The 17438-nt window shown below is 39.6% G+C and overlaps 1 pseudogene across 1 annotated transcript; it reads left to right on the top strand.

Moving 5' to 3' along the window:
- LOC308512637 (putative ATP-dependent RNA helicase DDX5) lies at nt 1-16188 on the top strand (annotated as a pseudogene). Its single transcript has 3 exons — nt 1-94; nt 14802-15122; nt 15319-16188. The product of its transcript is annotated as a putative ATP-dependent RNA helicase DDX5 (transcript).
- The last annotated feature ends 1250 nt before the right edge of the window (nt 16189-17438 follow it).

Here is a 17438-nt window from a genome sequence, read left to right on the forward strand (position 1 = left end):
ATGACAAGCTGCCGAAGTGGTGGTGCAACACCATGTGGCATTTGTTATGTTCTAAACTTCAGGTATGAAAGGCCGGGCTGTTCGCAGACCAAAAGTAAGTAGGTCACCCTTCTTTACAATCCCCAAGCTTTCAAAAAAGACACCTCTTTTTTTTTTTTGATGTCCAGATGTTATATACAATTTCTCAGTGGCAGGAAGCTTTGAAAACATCTGTGCACATAATAGATGACATGAGTGTCTAAACTAGGACACATAGTTTGGGAAACATAAGTCAACTTCAGTGTGAAAAAATTAACTGGCAAAATGAGGTAGCTAATGCTTTTTGAGTAATTACTATGTGCTAAGCACTGCTCTAACTGCTTTATATGTATGAATACACTTACTCCTTATAATAATCCTATGAGGTAGGGATCATTATGATCATCTCCATTTGTTATCTCAAGAGCCTGAGGCACAGCAAGTTAGATAAATGGACTCATGGTCACTCAACGAGGAAGTGGTGAAGTCAAGATTTGAACTCAGAGAATCTGGCTCTGGAGCCTGTGTTCTGAACCCAGATGCTGAGTCATCCTCTTTCATAATTATGCAGAGTAACTTTTTCTATATCTAAGATATACCTGGATGATTAATGCCTTATCTCAATTATTTACTGTAATAAAATCTTTGAGGTTTTCTTATTTTTTATTGAGCATTTGTAATCAGTGAGAACATCTAATGATATTTAATAGTATTAACTATTTTGAGAAGCAACTATTTTGTAACTTTAAAAACAAACAAGCAGAAATAGCTTTCTGTTTAGTGTATCTTAACCAAAAATGCCTCCTCTAGTCATGATTGTTATTCTTACTTTTACTTATTCTGTCTCAGGGTTCGTTGTTGACGAATGTGCCTGGTTGAGAGTCAAGGACAAGTTTTGAGATGTTCTTCCTCTGAGGAGTCCACACTGCACTTGAACTACTTTGTCCTGAGTAATCCCAGGATTCGATAAAAGAATTATTCATTAGACATGAAACATAGTAAGAAAAGCACCTTGCTATATTTAATAGATTTTTTAGAACCTTGCTTCAAATGAAATATTTTAATATTTATGCATAAGTATTTTAATGGCAAAATTAATTTTGATAGAGGAAGCATTTGCATTATAAAAAGACATAATATATGCTTTTTATAAACCAAGATGAGATGGAAATCTAGCAACTGATACCACAAATGAACAAAAGTGTGGGTTAGATCTAGGAGGCATTGCACCTGGGAGGGGAGTTTGCAGAAAACTTTGCTTTAATACGTCCACATTTATACATAAAATAAGATTGCTGAGGGGAGATTTATAAATTATTTCAGAAAACCAAATTTTTTAATACCCTTCAGCTGGAGAAGAAGCAACTGTTTACCTGCAAATAATCAATATGCTAATTTTAGATAATTCTTTTCTAGACATTAATCACATGTAAGAACCACTATTATGGTAGTTTTTTGATGAGTTTGCATTGTCTTAGGCAACTTACAATTTTTTCAAAGATTGAATTTATTTTAAAATAGTCTATAATTTAGCATTTCTGTTCATCCTGCTGTTCTTTCTTTGCTTTCTCCAAGTGGTTGCTCTCAAGTGCTCCTCTAATTTACAGGCTGCATATTTTCTATTCCTGTCCATAATCCTTGGAAAATAAAGTAATTGTTCAATGGGTAGTAATACGAATGCATAAATGTGTCCCCGCTGAAGGATTAACATAATTTAATGTGCATGCAACAAAATTAAAGTGGCCAATATGGAATATACTTCTTATTTACATTTTGAAATGATGGTAACAAAGGGCTCTGTTACCTGTTTGGTAAATGCAAACTCCACATTAATTTAAGCTCTTTGAAAATTCTACAGACAATATAAACTATATGTTAAGTTTTCATTGCTGAATTAAAACTTCTTTGGTTAGGTGTAGAATAGGAATAAATGTCTTCAAAGGACTGAATATCTGTGCCCTCCCCCCAATTCTATTTTGAAGCACTATTACCAATGTAATATTTGAAGAATGGGACTTTGGGAGGTAATTAGGTCATGAGGATGGAGCCCTCATGATGGAATTAGTGACCTTTTATGTTTATTTTTAAAAATGTATCTTTATTGTTGAAAATATTACAGATGTCCCCTTTCCTCACCCCCATCTCCCATTGACTCCCTCAATCCCACTCCCACCCCCTTCCCCAGGCCTTCATGGCACTATGATGGGTTATGCATATATGCATATATATTCTTGGTTAATCTCTTCCTGCTGCTCCCTCCACCCTTCCCATGAAATTCACCAGTCTGTTCCATGCTTCCAGGTCTCTGCATCTATTTAGAAGAGACAGAGCTTGCTTGCTCTCTCTCTGCCACCTGAGGATCCACGGAGAAGATGGTCATCTATAAATCAGGAGAAGGGTTCTCCCTAAAACCCAACCATGCTGGCACCCCAATCTTGAACTTCCAGCCGTCAAAACTGTGAGAAATAAATTTATGTTGTTTAGTTATGGTATTTCTTATAATGTCCTGAGCAGCCTAAAATAATCCATAAAGAATAAAACATAATAATCTAATTTCTCCTGAACTTTATATAAAATTAGCCATTAATCTACATTAATATGTAGCAAAGATATGCAAGCAGAATGTTCACTGCATAGGTGTGCACATATCAAGGTAGACTAGGTAATAATGCTTATCTTAAATTATATAGATCCATTTAGGTTCTTTGGGTTTCATCATTTGACTTTATTTATTTATTTTGGGCTTGAACTGCTTATTTATTTCAAATTTTACAACATATACTTATCTTTTGAGGAAATGTAGACAGCTGATATTAGGATAGAGCTTAAATTGCAAGAAATACTCAATTGTAATAAAAGACATACATCAGAAACAATATTTGGCTCACTTTAAATTTTACTGGAATTATGTGTCAAGTTAAGATGTGCAAGAGAGAGGATGGGTTATGAATTAAATTTTATGTCCTACTCATCATTTTTAGAAAGCAAATTCAATTTAAGACATCGGTTTTCAACAGTATTCTTTTTTAAAAAAAATATATTTTATTGATCTTTTACAGAGAGGAAGGGAGAGGGATAGAGAGTTAGAAACATCGATGGGAGAGAAACATTGATCAGCTGCCTCCTGCATACCTCCTACTGTGGATGTGCCCACAACCAAGGTACATGCCCTTGACCAGAATCGAACCTGGGACCCTTCAGTCTGCAGGCCAATGCTCTATCCACCCAGCCAAACCGGTTAGGGCTCAAAAGTATTCTTATGTATAACTAAAACACGAGATATGTAATATTTGATACAATAAAGATTCATGCTTTCCAGCCTCTTGAGACATCTGTCTTCATGACAGAGATGAAAAATACCAACTCATGAGTTATGTAACCTTGAGACGATTTCCAATTTCTTCTTATAAGCACGAACAAATGTCATAATAAAGACCAACTATCATTTGTTACATACAAAATCTGTGGGGTTAAATTTTTTTTCTGGATCTCAACAACCATAGGTGATATTTATGAGAAATGACATGTACTGAGTTCAGTTGAGAAAGTAAAAGATTCTATATCTCCATTAACTTGTGAGAAGTTTCATCATTTCAATTCCCTGCAGACAGCCCAGTGACCTTTACTTTCCCTGAACTCATATGGTATATGACAGTCATTTGGCCATCAGTTGTGCACTGAGTTAATTCATCTTCTGTATGTTTCAGTACACATGTAGGAATATATAGAGAGATATGTATTGTTGTTCTGGTTCAGTGGAAATTTACACGAAGGAAGTTCATTGAGAATGGTTTGGGTAACAGTGGGAGGAAAGAAGGGAAGGAGCAAGTTAAACTTCAATTGCAATGTAAATGCAGGTGCAACATTCTCTGCTAGTCCTTCAGGGAGAAGCCTAACTTGGGGAGGCATTAAAATTTTTTTTAACTGATTTTTTCTTTCTTTCTTTTTCAAAGAGAAAGAGGAAGAAAGTGGGGGTGGGGGGGGGAGAGAGAGAGAGAGAAAGAAACATCCATGAGAGAATGAAACATCCATTGTTTGCCTCCTGCATGCCCCCATCCGGGACCAACTCCACAACCTGGGCATGTTCCCTAAACTGGGAATTGAACCTGCAACACCTCAGTACATGGAGGAGGCCCAACCAACTGAGCCACATAGGCCAGGGTTGGCTGAGGCATTTCTTTTTGCTTGAAGGAGATTCCCAGGGAGGGACTTTCTTCTGAGCAGCCCATTGGTAGTCAAAGCTTCTGACACATGATGAAATGAGAGCCTTGGTCCTGCAACAGGGACCTGGGAGCTGCACCAGGAAGTAGTGGATGCAAGATGAATAGCACAGCCTCAAGAATCAGAGGGGCTGGTTTAAAACTGGTTTCTACTACATACTGGCTGTGTACCCTTGGCCAAGTTGCTGAACTTTTCTGTCCCTACCAAGTGGGGATAAGAATTCTGTAGGTATCTCATTGGGTTATTGTGGAAATTGATGAATTAACATGTGTAAAGTGTATAGCAGGTTTTAGAATATTGTGAACACTCTACAATTGTTAGCTGTTATTATTAAAGGTTCTATAAAAACAGTGGAATATTTGTTCCTGTATAGGCCAGCAGGGGCCAGTAATGAGTAACACCCCCCCCCCCCCCCCCCCCCCCAAATCTCCAGCCAGGGCTCTAATTGCTTAAAACACTGAGAATTTATTCCTTGCTGGTGCTATATATACGTCATGGGTGACTGGTGTTTTTCTCACTCTAGGAACCAAGTTGAAAGTAGACACTACCTGGATCATTGCCATTGCTATGGCTTAAAAAAAGAGATAGTATTTTATTTCATTTTAAAGAGATAGTATTTAAATGCATGTTGACTCTTAAAACTTCCACCTGGAAATGATATATGTCATTTCCACTCACATGTCATTGGACAAAACATATCACATGGGTACAAATAACTCTAAGGGGTGGAGATGGAAATTCAATCCGACTCTTTTCTGGAAGAAAAGCCAGAATGACTTCATAACAGCACTAATAGCTGTTACAGTTTAATTTTTAAAAATAGTGATAGCTAACTTTTCTTAAGTACTTATTATATAACAGGTACTGTGATAAACAGCAATACTATGAAATAGATCCTATTAATCTCCTAATATTGTATATTAAAATAACAAAATAAAACTGAGACTTAGAGAAAGCTGATCAGCATCTAGTTAGTGCTAAGTCAAACTCAGGACTATTCGATCTCGAAACTCACATTCAATAACTACTATTCTATATCCTCCCAAGAAATTCAGTGGCACCTGCATGACTCAAAATATTTCCAAAACACATGCTCAATTTTTTTAATCCTCATCTGCGAATATGTTTTTATTGAGTTTTAGAGAAAGAGGAAGGGGATGAGAGAAACACTGATGTGAGAGAGAAACATTAATTGGTTGCCTTCCATACACACCCCAAAGGGGATCAAACTAGCAACCTAGGTATGTGCCCTGACTGGAAATTGAATTAGTGACCTTTTGGTGTGTGGGAGGATGTTATAACCAAGCCACCTGGCCAGGCCTCTATTTTTTAACATTAAAAAATGGCTGTTGGAGTCTATAATTTGTAGGAACCTGCCTCCCAACATGTTGTGAAGTCTCAACTGTAGAAGTTTCTTATTCTCATGATGGTGTTGGATGGATAAATAGATGAATAGAGTAGCCTTCTCCCACTGGGCAACTCAGTCAGACTAATAAAGGCTCCACCTTTTTCAGCACAAGAAGCTGAAGAGCCCTGCGGTCATCCTCCTTCCAGACGGCCCGACTGTGGACAAGGCCTGGAGTGATGCACATAACTTCTGCTCACATTCTATTGGTTGGAAAGTCAGTCACAGGACTCCTCCTGTCAGCTACAAGGAAGGCTGGGAAATGAGGATAGCCATATGCCTAGTCAGGAAGTCTTGCTCATGATACATGACTATGCTTTATGTTTTCCTGGGATAGAAGAGACCTTAAGGTGGAGTAAATACACTCGAGGTTAGCAAGGTGTATCTCAAAGTCACCTCTTTGTTTCGCCTGCATTCCCCTCTCTTTTCAGTACTCCAGAATAATAGTCTGACTTGGGTTTATCCCACTCTCTAACATTTAGTATCTTGCATTTCTTAACATGTTTTATACTTTGCCTTTGTGCTAATGGAAGGTTATAGTTAGACATTTTTTTGAAGCTTCATGAATATTCACCTTTAAATAGTAACACAAAAATGTGTTCATCTTGGCTAATTAAATCATTGTCCACTTTTTAACAAGCATTTAACTTGCTAAACAGGATTTTTTACCTTTTTAAATTGTAATGTGAGTTTTTGTAACCTCTTTTAGCATAGTAATGCAGGACAATGTAACTTGTTTACTGCAGGAATGTAAGCAGTAAACAAGTCTATAGTCTGACCCAGAGAAGGGTTTCACATGCTCCTGGGCCAGCAGTGTGTGTTTGGGGTCCCACCAGACCACCAGATCACGCTGAAGTCTGATAAGAAAGCAGCACCTTCTGGTATATCCTTCAGATAGGCCCTTTCAGACCATGATAAGAGTTTTCATAGAGTCCCACCAGGGATGTAAAGAGTGGGAGGGGCCGGGGAGCAGATTGCTGAACTAGAAGGAAATTTTGAAAGCTGTTGAAGTGAATTGGGAGGTTTAGCTCTTAGTAATTTTTAGATGCTTTCTCCTTTAGGCTGGGCAGCTGCTGCTGTGTTGCCTACTCCCGTGATTAATCTTGAAGTTAATAAAGAGTCTTAAGATTGGGTTCTGGATTGTCCCATGATTTTGGGGTGGCCTTCGTTACTGGGAGCATGAAAAAAAATTTAAATGCTTTCACAGGCATAATATTATTTTGATTCTGTCGCCTAGGGAGGGTAAGGGGCTATGTTCTTCCTATTCAACTTTGAGTTTCTAGCTCAGTCCAGGGTTTGTGTATTTGTTGCATGAAGCATGTATTATCAACAGTTTTAAAAGTTAGCAGGTCAGATACCTGCATCACCATTTTATAGAAGAAAAAATAGGTTCAGTGATATTATGACTTACCTTAGGTCATATAGTTGATAATAACACTTTGAATTTTGAAGCAAGTTCTTCTGATTCACTTTTCATTGGTCTTTCTACCCAACCATGCTGCTTATCACATTCCTTTGAATGTACTCAGGAGTAGCAAATATTCATTTTTTGAGGATACATTTCAGTTTTTGGAAATAGCCAAAAGTAGGCCAGTCTTAAGTGTGGTGAATAAAGTTGGTGACTAAGTTAGATAATGCTATTTTGTATTTTAAAAAACGAGGTATAGCTATAAACAAACACATTTTTGGGGGGTCATACACTGGCACACAATATATGTTCCTTAAATATTTGTTAGCTTTATTTTAGAAAGTGCAAGTTATGGGGTGGGGCCACAACATTAGTAACAAAGAAACAGAAGTTCAGGAGGATGAGGCCCAGAAATCAGGATTTTAAAAAGATTCCCAGGCGATTCTAATGTGCAGCCAAGGTTGAGAACCACTGATTTACAGAAACACTTTTATTGACATGGAATTAAATGTAGTGACACTATAATTTGTGAAAAAGTAGCATTATCCCATATTTGTAAATAATATAAATGCATACATATTTATATATACACATGTGTATGTTTACATATATACATATACATATTTTTATGTATAATTATTTTCTCTTGAGATGGGAATATACACAGGAAGAGGAATTAGAATGGCTTCAGATTTCATAGAAACAATATTGGGGAAGAAAAATGGAGCCCTATTTTCTACCTCCTAAGGGTAAACAGTTTTCAACCTAGAAATCTATACTGGGCCAAATTGCTACTGCGGTGTGCGGACAGATTAATTGTCACTGAAGTGTAAGGACGGTCTTAAAACATTTACTCTCATGTGCCCTTTCTCAGGAGGCGATTGAAGGGTGGACTCCACTAAAACAAGGAAGTAAGTTATAGTCTTTTATGTAAGTGTCCTTGCTGATTAAACCTGCTTCTTTCTGGGCTCTCTCTTTGCACTGCTGTGTAGGGGGCCAATTTTGGATTTCACCCAGGGAACTCCAGAGCTTGGGGAACCAACACTGGTGCATTCCAGAAAAAGATGGGAAAGCCTTTAACTCTTTCATGTCCCAACTTGAGTTAATTTCTTACGCCAGGCAAGATCTTAGCTATGGACCAATGGCATACCCTACACAGGGACAACCAGTAGGAAGCTGGTGCTTTGTTAATTTGGGGGAACAGTGGCAGGGAGGCTGCTCAGCCTGCTTAGTGGCTGACACCAGGATCCTTTCCTGGTCGAACATTTGATGTGTTTTTCTATGATCCAAAGCCTAACCTAATGGGGGACAGTTTATATGACGTTCTAACATGAAACCCCAGGTTAGGGAGTGCATAATAAAATATTTATTTATAGCACTCTTTCCTGAGTAGATATAGTAAAAATGATGCAAAACCTACCAGCAGGGCAGAAAGTTAATGATTTTTTTGCTTTGATCTTTTTTATTACTTCTTTGTTTTTCAGACTCCTACACTTCCTTGCCTCCTCTCCCCCTCAACCTAGTAACAAAGTCGCTACTGTGTTGAGACTTTTACTGTAACTGCAGAGGAGAAATCATTAGGGTTTCTGTGGATTTATGTTTATGTTGAGGAGTGCATATGCCATTCTGTCTGCACGTGTGAACTGTCTAAAGCAGAAGAATCTGTAAATCCAAAAGAAAACAAACAAAATTGGAAGTATTCTATTCTCACGGAAAGAGATGCACAAAGTAAGGTGAATTGCCATTCCACCTGAGTTCTGAACGTCTGTTCGCTTCCTGCCTGTGTGACTGAAGGTGCCATCTGTTTCCCAAACTTTCAAGAGAAGGATGGTGATGAGAGCTTCCATGTGAAATGATAGCAATTGTCAAAAATGAAGCGCCAGGATTGTATCTCTGAGTCTCACGATTCATAAGTTGCTTTTTCCTTCCTTCTTTCTTTGACTCAGTTGGAGTGTATGGTACTGTAAGGCTTGGAAAAATAGTCTATCACAAATGCAACCATTTCATTTCCTACATGTTTTTCTAAAGTTTCCTCCAGGATTGTATTCATCCCTAAGGAAAATCTCTCAGAAATTTTAAGAATAGCCATTGAATCCTTTTGAAATAATTGGGGGAAAAGCAAAATTGCTGTTTACTTTTACTACTGAGAAAGATGCAACTCAAAACAAACTTAACCATTAAACCTCTTTTTTTTTTCTTAAAATTTGGCATACATGTAAAAGCAACAATAAGCTCCCAAAAAAGTGTTCCTAGAAATGTAAATAAAATCATATTCATTACTCCTAAATGTCAGTGTACAATATAATTTTCAAGTCAATTTTGAGGGGATTTATATATAATGTACTTAGGATCTTAAGTAGCATATTCCTGTTGGATGGTTTATATGTTATGTATTGATAATGCCACACTACTAATAAGGCATAAGAGAGAAACTTGTGCTCAAGGAAATGTGATAAAATACAAGTAGTATTTTATCCCCTAGCCTCAATAATCTGCAAAATGATGATAACAATGATTTCTTCTCTACCTTACAGTATGTTTTACACTATTAGTTAATAATGCTAATCTTAACACGGATATTTATCACCTCATTGACCCCAGGGAGGGTACCAAGGAAATCATATAAACATTGATATCTGTATTTCTAGCTCATTAGCTTACATGGGCATAATTACAGGGTTTTAGCCTGATATCCACCTTCCCCCCCCACCTCTTCCAGAGTGTGCCTTGGTAGTGCAGTTGGATTCCCATGGGGGGGGGGGCGCGGCGGGGGCCTGCCCCACATGTGTGGGAATGAAATCTGCTATTCTTCTGTTCTATCTTCTTTCTTAAGAGGCACGTCCATGAGAACACCCCTCTCCCACTTCTCCGACAAGTGAGGTGACATTCCCACTGCTGTCTTGTTCCCCCTTAGTTCCTGCAGGACACATCCACAGTGGTCCTTCTTCCCAGAAATGGAAAGCATGTTCGCATTGCTTTTTAACTTTTCACCTGCATCTTAAAGCAACATGCATGGTGTGTGCTTTTAAATTATATAACGTTCTTCATAAAACGGCCACTTCAGCTTTTACTTGTGGTTCTGTCCCTAGAAGCACAAGCCTTTGTTCTGAGCCAGCCTGGGGAGCACATCCCATTCCGCCCTGATTTCCATCCTCCTTCCTCTTCTGTTTCTTCCTTAATCATCACTTCTCTCCATTAGAAAGCAATACACACACACATACAGGAACACCCCCCACAACCTCCACCACCAACAAAAACATCAATAATCCCCTTTCAAAAAATTATTAACTCATGCAAACAGATGAGAGAGATGAGGGGAGAGACAAGATTGCCAGCCCCAGATCAGCAATCATAGCTGACTCAGTCTAAACAAATAATGATATGGCATTGATGCACACACCAGAGAATCACTAATTGAATTTTATGACCAGGTCTAAAATAAATATCTTAAAGCCTGTTATATAAAAACACTTTTTAAAGAACTTTATTGTTGAAAGTATATCAGATGTCGCCCCTTCTCCCCTCATTGATTCCCGCCCCCCTTTACACTGATGGAATAAAGTATCCCTGGGAAATAATGAGATTCTGACAATAAGGTTATTTAAGTAGATGTATGACCAACCTTAAGGCGATTTTCAAAATATGCTGCTTCATTACTGGGTTGGATGATTCTTGAGGGCAAGCTATCATTTATTCACTTTGTATATTATATAACAATGGAGTTTCTAGAGAATTTTCATATATAAATCTATTCTACTCTTTGCAGGTGTCTCGTGAAATAAAGTGGGAACTATGCTTATTTAAAGGGGTTATAGCGCTAATAAATAGCAGAATTGGAATCTGACACCAGGCCAATTACATCCCTCAATTTTACATATATTGTGCAATGCAAATGTTCAATGAATGTTCATCTTTTGGTTGGCTGGTGAGGTCTGTTGCTTGGTGGGTTAAGAAAGTGAACCTAAAGGAGGCTTTTTGATCATCCATATTTGCCACAGGTTCAAAGATGTCTTGGATCACACACACACACACACACACCCACTCACACACACCCCAGAAAATTCTTTTGGTTTCATTATTTTTTCTCCCTCTCAACTGAGCTCAAATATGTGAAATCTATAGGATTTCATGTCACACCAAAGTGTACAAATTAGTAGTACTTAGGGTCTGATAATTTTCAGGGCAGGAGCCTTTCATCTCTGTATTTCTGCCTGGTGCTACACAGTACTATCATTTTTATTATATAATTAAAGAAAGAATGGATGGATGGATGGGTAGATGGAAGTATGAGTGGGTAGATGTGTGGATGGGTGGATGGAAGTAACCAGGGCCTCCAGTGTCTGTGACTCAAAGGGCTTGGCCCAGGTTTTGAAGATTCATATTGTGGCCATTATTTAATGAATTCTCCTTAACTTTCTGGTAAAAAAAATCTTTCTTTCAACCAAGACATTTTGCCACATTGCTTCTGATGAGTGGCTTCTATGGGTCTATAATTCACCAGTTCTTTTGTGGCTCTTCTCTCAAGCCCAGCTTATTGTTAAGTTGCTGTGTCTAAATTGTTCTGAGTCCTGTGTCTGCTCCAAGATAGGCTGCTAAGGAAGCAAGGCTTCTTTTAGCAACTGCAAATTCAGGACACCAGGACCAAGAGCACAGTTGTTATATGATTTATGGCTGGAGGTGTGCACCTTGTATGCTATTGGTCAATGATGATAAAGTAGATACCAGCACCTCTGGGGATTTCCTGCTGTCCCTTCAACAACCATAACTTAGAAGCATTTAATCAGATATAAATTCCGGGGATGGGAAAACCTTGTCAGATTGCCATTGCCCTGAGGACTTCCTCTTTAGATTTTCTCAACGAGTAAAAGTAGCATTTCACATTTACCTGCATAAAATTTTGTCTGTTCTTTCCCTGCTTGAGCAGATGAAATGTCCCCGGGTAACATGACAACTGCTCTGACCCCTAGTTTTCATTTTGGTTCCAAGTGGCCACAGAGACAAGTTCTCCAGGAAGCCTGCACCGTTACTACCAACAGGTAGTCATCCATGTCTCCTTACCTAGTCAGACTAAGTCTTCTAATTTTAACCTCCTTCTAATAACCAAACAGGCAACCCACATTTCCCCCCAAAAAATTGGAATGTAAAAAATTCATGAGGAAGGGGACATTGAGTATTTGAATGTAGTGTCAAAGTATGTTTACACATGTTTATAGTGTTACTGTGCTATGTAGACTGGAGTTTATAACTCTGAAGGTTTGGCAATAGTCCCCAAAGTGTGGTTCTCCACCAGCAGCCGTATCAGTATCGCTTGGAAACTGTTAGAATGCAGATCGTGAGCCCCACCCTAGACCCCTGCATCAGAGACTCTGGGACGGGCCGGCAAGCTGAACTCTTTGATCCACAGATGCTTCAGATGCACACTGAAGTTTAAGAAGCCTGGTTTTAGGATGCGCACAAGAATGAACCTTTTTGTCTTTTTAGAACAATAGTGTGGACAAATTAAATTGTCTCTTTCTTTGAAGAGCATTTAATCACACTGAACAATTATTCATACCTATCTCTCAAACATATGTCAATCCTATTAGAAATGCTATTTCCCCTTCACTTAAGAGGGCCAAAAAGGGTAACATCCCTCCAATGTATGGGTGTCCTCGAGAATGAGGACTCCAAGAATTGAAATGAAACATATGTGCAAATAGTTCTTAGTACTGAATTGTTGTAACAAGGCCTACCTTTGCACAGGAAATATCAACAAGAATTACCCCTTACCCCTTTGCTGAGAGAGGAGTAGGAGAAGATGTGGGAGTAAAGTAAGGGCATAAAACAATACATTAAAAACGGCATTACAATATGAAAAGCAGCTTATGTTTAATCATAGATAAAAAGAGGGAGTATGTATGCATTTAATGACTCTCTAAGCCAGTACTTTAAACTTTTATTGTTGTTTTTATTGCCTGGAATTCCATCTCTCTGTGACAGTGTTAGCAGTAATGTAGTAACCTGTGGTGAATACATTACACACCAGTCCATAAGTAATCAGCTGACATTCACTGAGTGCTTGACATGTGCCCCAAACTGGGTTCAAACAAGGGAACACTGAAAATATGGTGTCTGCTTTTCAACAAGCTTACAATCTAGTTGGAGAGATTGGAGTAAAATAAAAATCTTTGGGTTCAATAAAATAACACGATCAAAACTGAGCTGGTATGACACAGACTGCAAATGCAGGAGGTGTGCGCCATGGGTGTGCTCATTCTGAGTGTCTAGTATTTAAGAAAGATGGCTTCAGGGGGTATGTGGACCTCAAAGGATGCTTTCCCTTGGTGGTGGATAATTTGCAGAATTGGCTTCAATTCTCCCCCTTCCTATGTCTCTGTCCTTTGACAATGCAAGTTTTTAGCTCCTCACTTTAAGAGTCTACTACTCCTCCACCCCTGGAATTTGACTGGCTTTGGAATGGTGGCAGTGACAAAGTGCCAGTTGTGAGCTTACCAGGGGTGGGCAAACTTTTTGACTCGAGGGCCACAATGGGTTCTTAAACTGGACCAGAGGGCCGGAACAAAAGCATGGATGGAGTGTATGTGTGAACTAATATAAATTCAAAGTAAACATCATTACATAAAAGGGTACGGTCTTTTTTTTTTTAGTTTTATTCATTTCAAACGGGCCGGATCCGGCCTGCGGGCCGTAGTTTGCCCACGCTGGCTTAGGCATTAAGGTGCCTTGTTTGTTTCTGACCATGCTCTTGGAATATGCCCAGGTGCCATAAATAAGCCCAGGCTAAGCCAGATGAAGGGAAAGAGACCCGATTTTTCAAGAGATAAACTGTCTCAGCTGAGGCCACTGAGACTAGTCAGCCCCCAGCAGAGCCATCAGTGAGCCTGGCTCAGAACAGAAGAACCTGCTAGCTGAGCCCAGTCAGAATTGCCAACCCACAGAATCCTGGGCTCAATAAATGGATATTGTTTTAGGCCATCACATTTTGGACTGTTTTGGCATACAGCAGTAGATAACTGGTACAAGGTCTGAAAGGTGGAGAGAAAGTAGAAAGTGTTCTAGCTAGAGTTGCAATTCCAAAAAGGTTAAGAGTCAGAAATGCGTGAGATCAGGTTAAAGAAGTGAAGACACCTGTAGGATTGGATGTTTGACCACTTTCTTTCAGTGAATCACTAGGAGCACCAATGTTCAAGAGAACATAACTGAAGGCCAGACCTGTACCACTGTGCTGCTCTGGGGTGATATTCTCTTGAAAGCACGTCATCTGGGCATCAGAAATAGGAATCCCTGAATGTTGGAACACAGTGTGCTTCAGGACCCATCCCTCCAAGCTGGACTTGGAGAGAGTGGGACATTGTTTTCTATCCACCTATTTCATGCCAAGAACACAATAAAAGATGTTTGTGGCTTATATTCTGCGTTTACTTTTTATATAAACAATCTAAAGCCCATGTGGCATACTTTCAAGAAACTGCTAGAGGTGACTTGTAGAATCTCAGTGTAAAGAATATTATGAACCTCATTCATTTCCACAGGTCTGTAGGTGAGCAGCTCAGGCTCCTGTCCCCACTGCCCCTCCACCCCTGCCACCCCAGCAAGGCTTAGCTGTCACCAAAACCACCTCCAATGACTCCTTGTAGGGATTCTTTCCACTTGGTTCACTGCCAGCTGCAAGCATTTGACACCACGTCAGGATATTTGAGTTGCCGAGACCCTGGTTGGATCCACGGTTTAGTGCACCTTGATTTGGAGGAAGTAGGGCAGGGCCTCTATCAGGAAATAAATTTGGAAACCCTGGGAAGAAACTAGTTAAAAGGAAGTGGAATCTTGATGAGCTGCCCAAATTTGAGAAGAATTTTAATCAAGAACACCCTGATTTGGCTAGGTGCACAGCACAAGAGGTGGAGACATACAGAAGCAAGGAAATTACAGTTAGAGGTCACACTGCACCAAGCCAGTTCTGAATTTTTATGAAGCAAACTTCCCTGAAAAATGTCATGGACGTGATTGCAAGACAGACCTTTACTGAAGCCCTGCTATTCAAGCTCAGGGATGGCCAGTTGCTCTACGTCAGTGGTTCTCAACCTTCCTAATGCCGCAACCCTTTAATACAGTTCCTCATGTTGTGGTGACCCCCAATTTCATTGTTACAAATTGAACATAATTAAAGCATAGTGATTAATCACAAAACAATGCGTAATTATATATGTGTTTTCCGATAGCCTTAGACAACCCCTGAAAAAGGGTCGTTCGACCCCTAAAGTCTAAGTGGTTTGGATATGGTTGGAATAGCACAGACTGGATCTTGGAAAACATTGTCTTATTTCCAGTGTGCACACCAATCATGAGCCATTCCTAGAGAGAGGTGATGGGCCTATTTGCTTGGTGCTGGCACCGACTTGGGAACTGGCCTACCAGGTGCAACAAGTGGTTGCTGGATTCTCATGCCCATTGATGTCTACTTGCATCTATGGTGGTGCTCCCAAGGGACCAGAAATACGTGATTTGAAGACAGGTGTGGAAATCTGTATTGCAACACCTGGAAGACTGATTGACTTTTTGGAGTGTAGGAAAACAAATCTGAGAAGAACCACCTACCTTGTCCTTGATGAAGCAGATAGAATGCTTGATATGGACTGTGAACCCAAATAAGGAAAATTGTGGATCATATTAAGACCTGACAGGCAAACCCTAAGGTGGAGTGCAACTTGGCCAAAAGAAGACAGCTTGCTGGAGATTTCCTGAAAGACTGTATTCATATAAACATTGGTGGGCTGGAACTGGGTACAAACCACAACATTCTCAGATTGTGGATGTGCGTCATGACATAGAGGAGGATGAAAAACTTATTCATCTGATGGAAGAGACCATGAGTGAGGGGAAGAAACCCATTGGTTTTGTTGAAACCAAAAGGTGAACTTATAGAAAAATGAGGAGAGATGGGGTAGCCTGCCATGGGTATCCATGGTGACAAGAGTCAACAGGAATGTGACTAGGTTCTAAATGAATTCAAACATGAAAAACTCCTATTATGATTTCTAGAGATGTGGCTTCCAGAGGGCTACTTTTTTTCTTTTTTTTAAATAAAGGTGCAGCAGTCTTTGTGGCAAGGCCTAGACATGGCAATTGGAGGACTTGAGTGGGGGTGCAGGGAGAGTGATCTGCTGCTTCCAGTCGATTAGAGAGGTGAAAAGCTGAAAGTGGGCAGTCATCTTCAAAAGCAGAAGATACCAACTCTCCCACATACACTGTTCTCTCCAGAGGAGCAAAAAGGTCGTCATCCTCACAGTTCACAGTGGTATCCCTCTGTCCCACGCTTTGCATGGCTGCCATGGTACCACGTTGTTTCAAACTGTTTATGGTGATCTGTTAGTCTTTGAGTTTCAGTGAGGTTGCTGAAATATTGAAGAAATACTTCCAAACTTCAATATTCAATGACATTTTTTGTTCAAGCTTGAAGTGGAGAGAGTAGCTTTAAAGGGTACCACGCCTTTTAGAAATCGGTAAGTACCGGCACCTGAGCTCAGAGCAGGAGCAATTTCCCACACTTAGCGGAAAAAGAAAGCAATGCTTTGGAAGTTCCTCCCCCACCTACACAGCGGTGGTCAGGTGGAGACCTGACAGAGAGAGACGCGTTCTCAAGTGAACCATAGCGTCTTGTATACACTTGCTCAGAGGAGACCCAGTGCATAGAAACAACTTTTAGAGGACAGTATGTTTTTCTTGCAGCTGCAATTGTAAGGTCTGGGCAAGACAAGCAGTGTGGCCAGAATTTTGAACTTCTGATGAGTGTGTAATGCAAAGGACTGAGTACATTTTTGTTTAAAGTTCCTCAAAATGAGCACAGGAAGAGATTGCTGTGAACCTTGAAGTGGCCCTACTGCACAGAAGTGTTCAGATGTCACCTGATGCTCTGTGAGGGGACTTGCTGACTTGGGAATGCATTAGGGAATACACATCCTTCTGACAAGCTCTATCCCTGGGTGGGTAAGGCGCAATGTATGAAACAGCAGGCATAGCAGATCCAGCTACTGCAGGGTATGATTGGTTACCCAGTGCCAACAGGATATTCTCAATGAGACTTTAGAAGTCTATGAAAATGTCCGTTTTTCACAATTACTCTTTTTATTGTGTGTTAGCAGACAGGATAGTTATTTAAGAAACATGGGAAATGCAAAATGACTTTTTTTTTTTGCTATTTAAGTTTGATATTTCTCTATATTTCTGAAACAATCTTTAGGGCTTTTTTTCTTTTTGTACTTGAAAATGCAGGCTGTGTTTTCACAAAAGTAAATGTACAGTGATTTGCTTTTTTTTTTCCTTTTTTTTATTACCATTTATCCCCCTATATCAGCGGTTCTCAACCTGTGGGTTGCGATCCCTTTGGGT

The sequence above is a fragment of the Myotis nattereri genome (assembly GCF_964212035.1).
Source record: "Myotis nattereri genome assembly, chromosome: 2".
Lineage (NCBI taxonomy): Eukaryota > Metazoa > Chordata > Mammalia > Chiroptera > Vespertilionidae > Myotis > Myotis nattereri.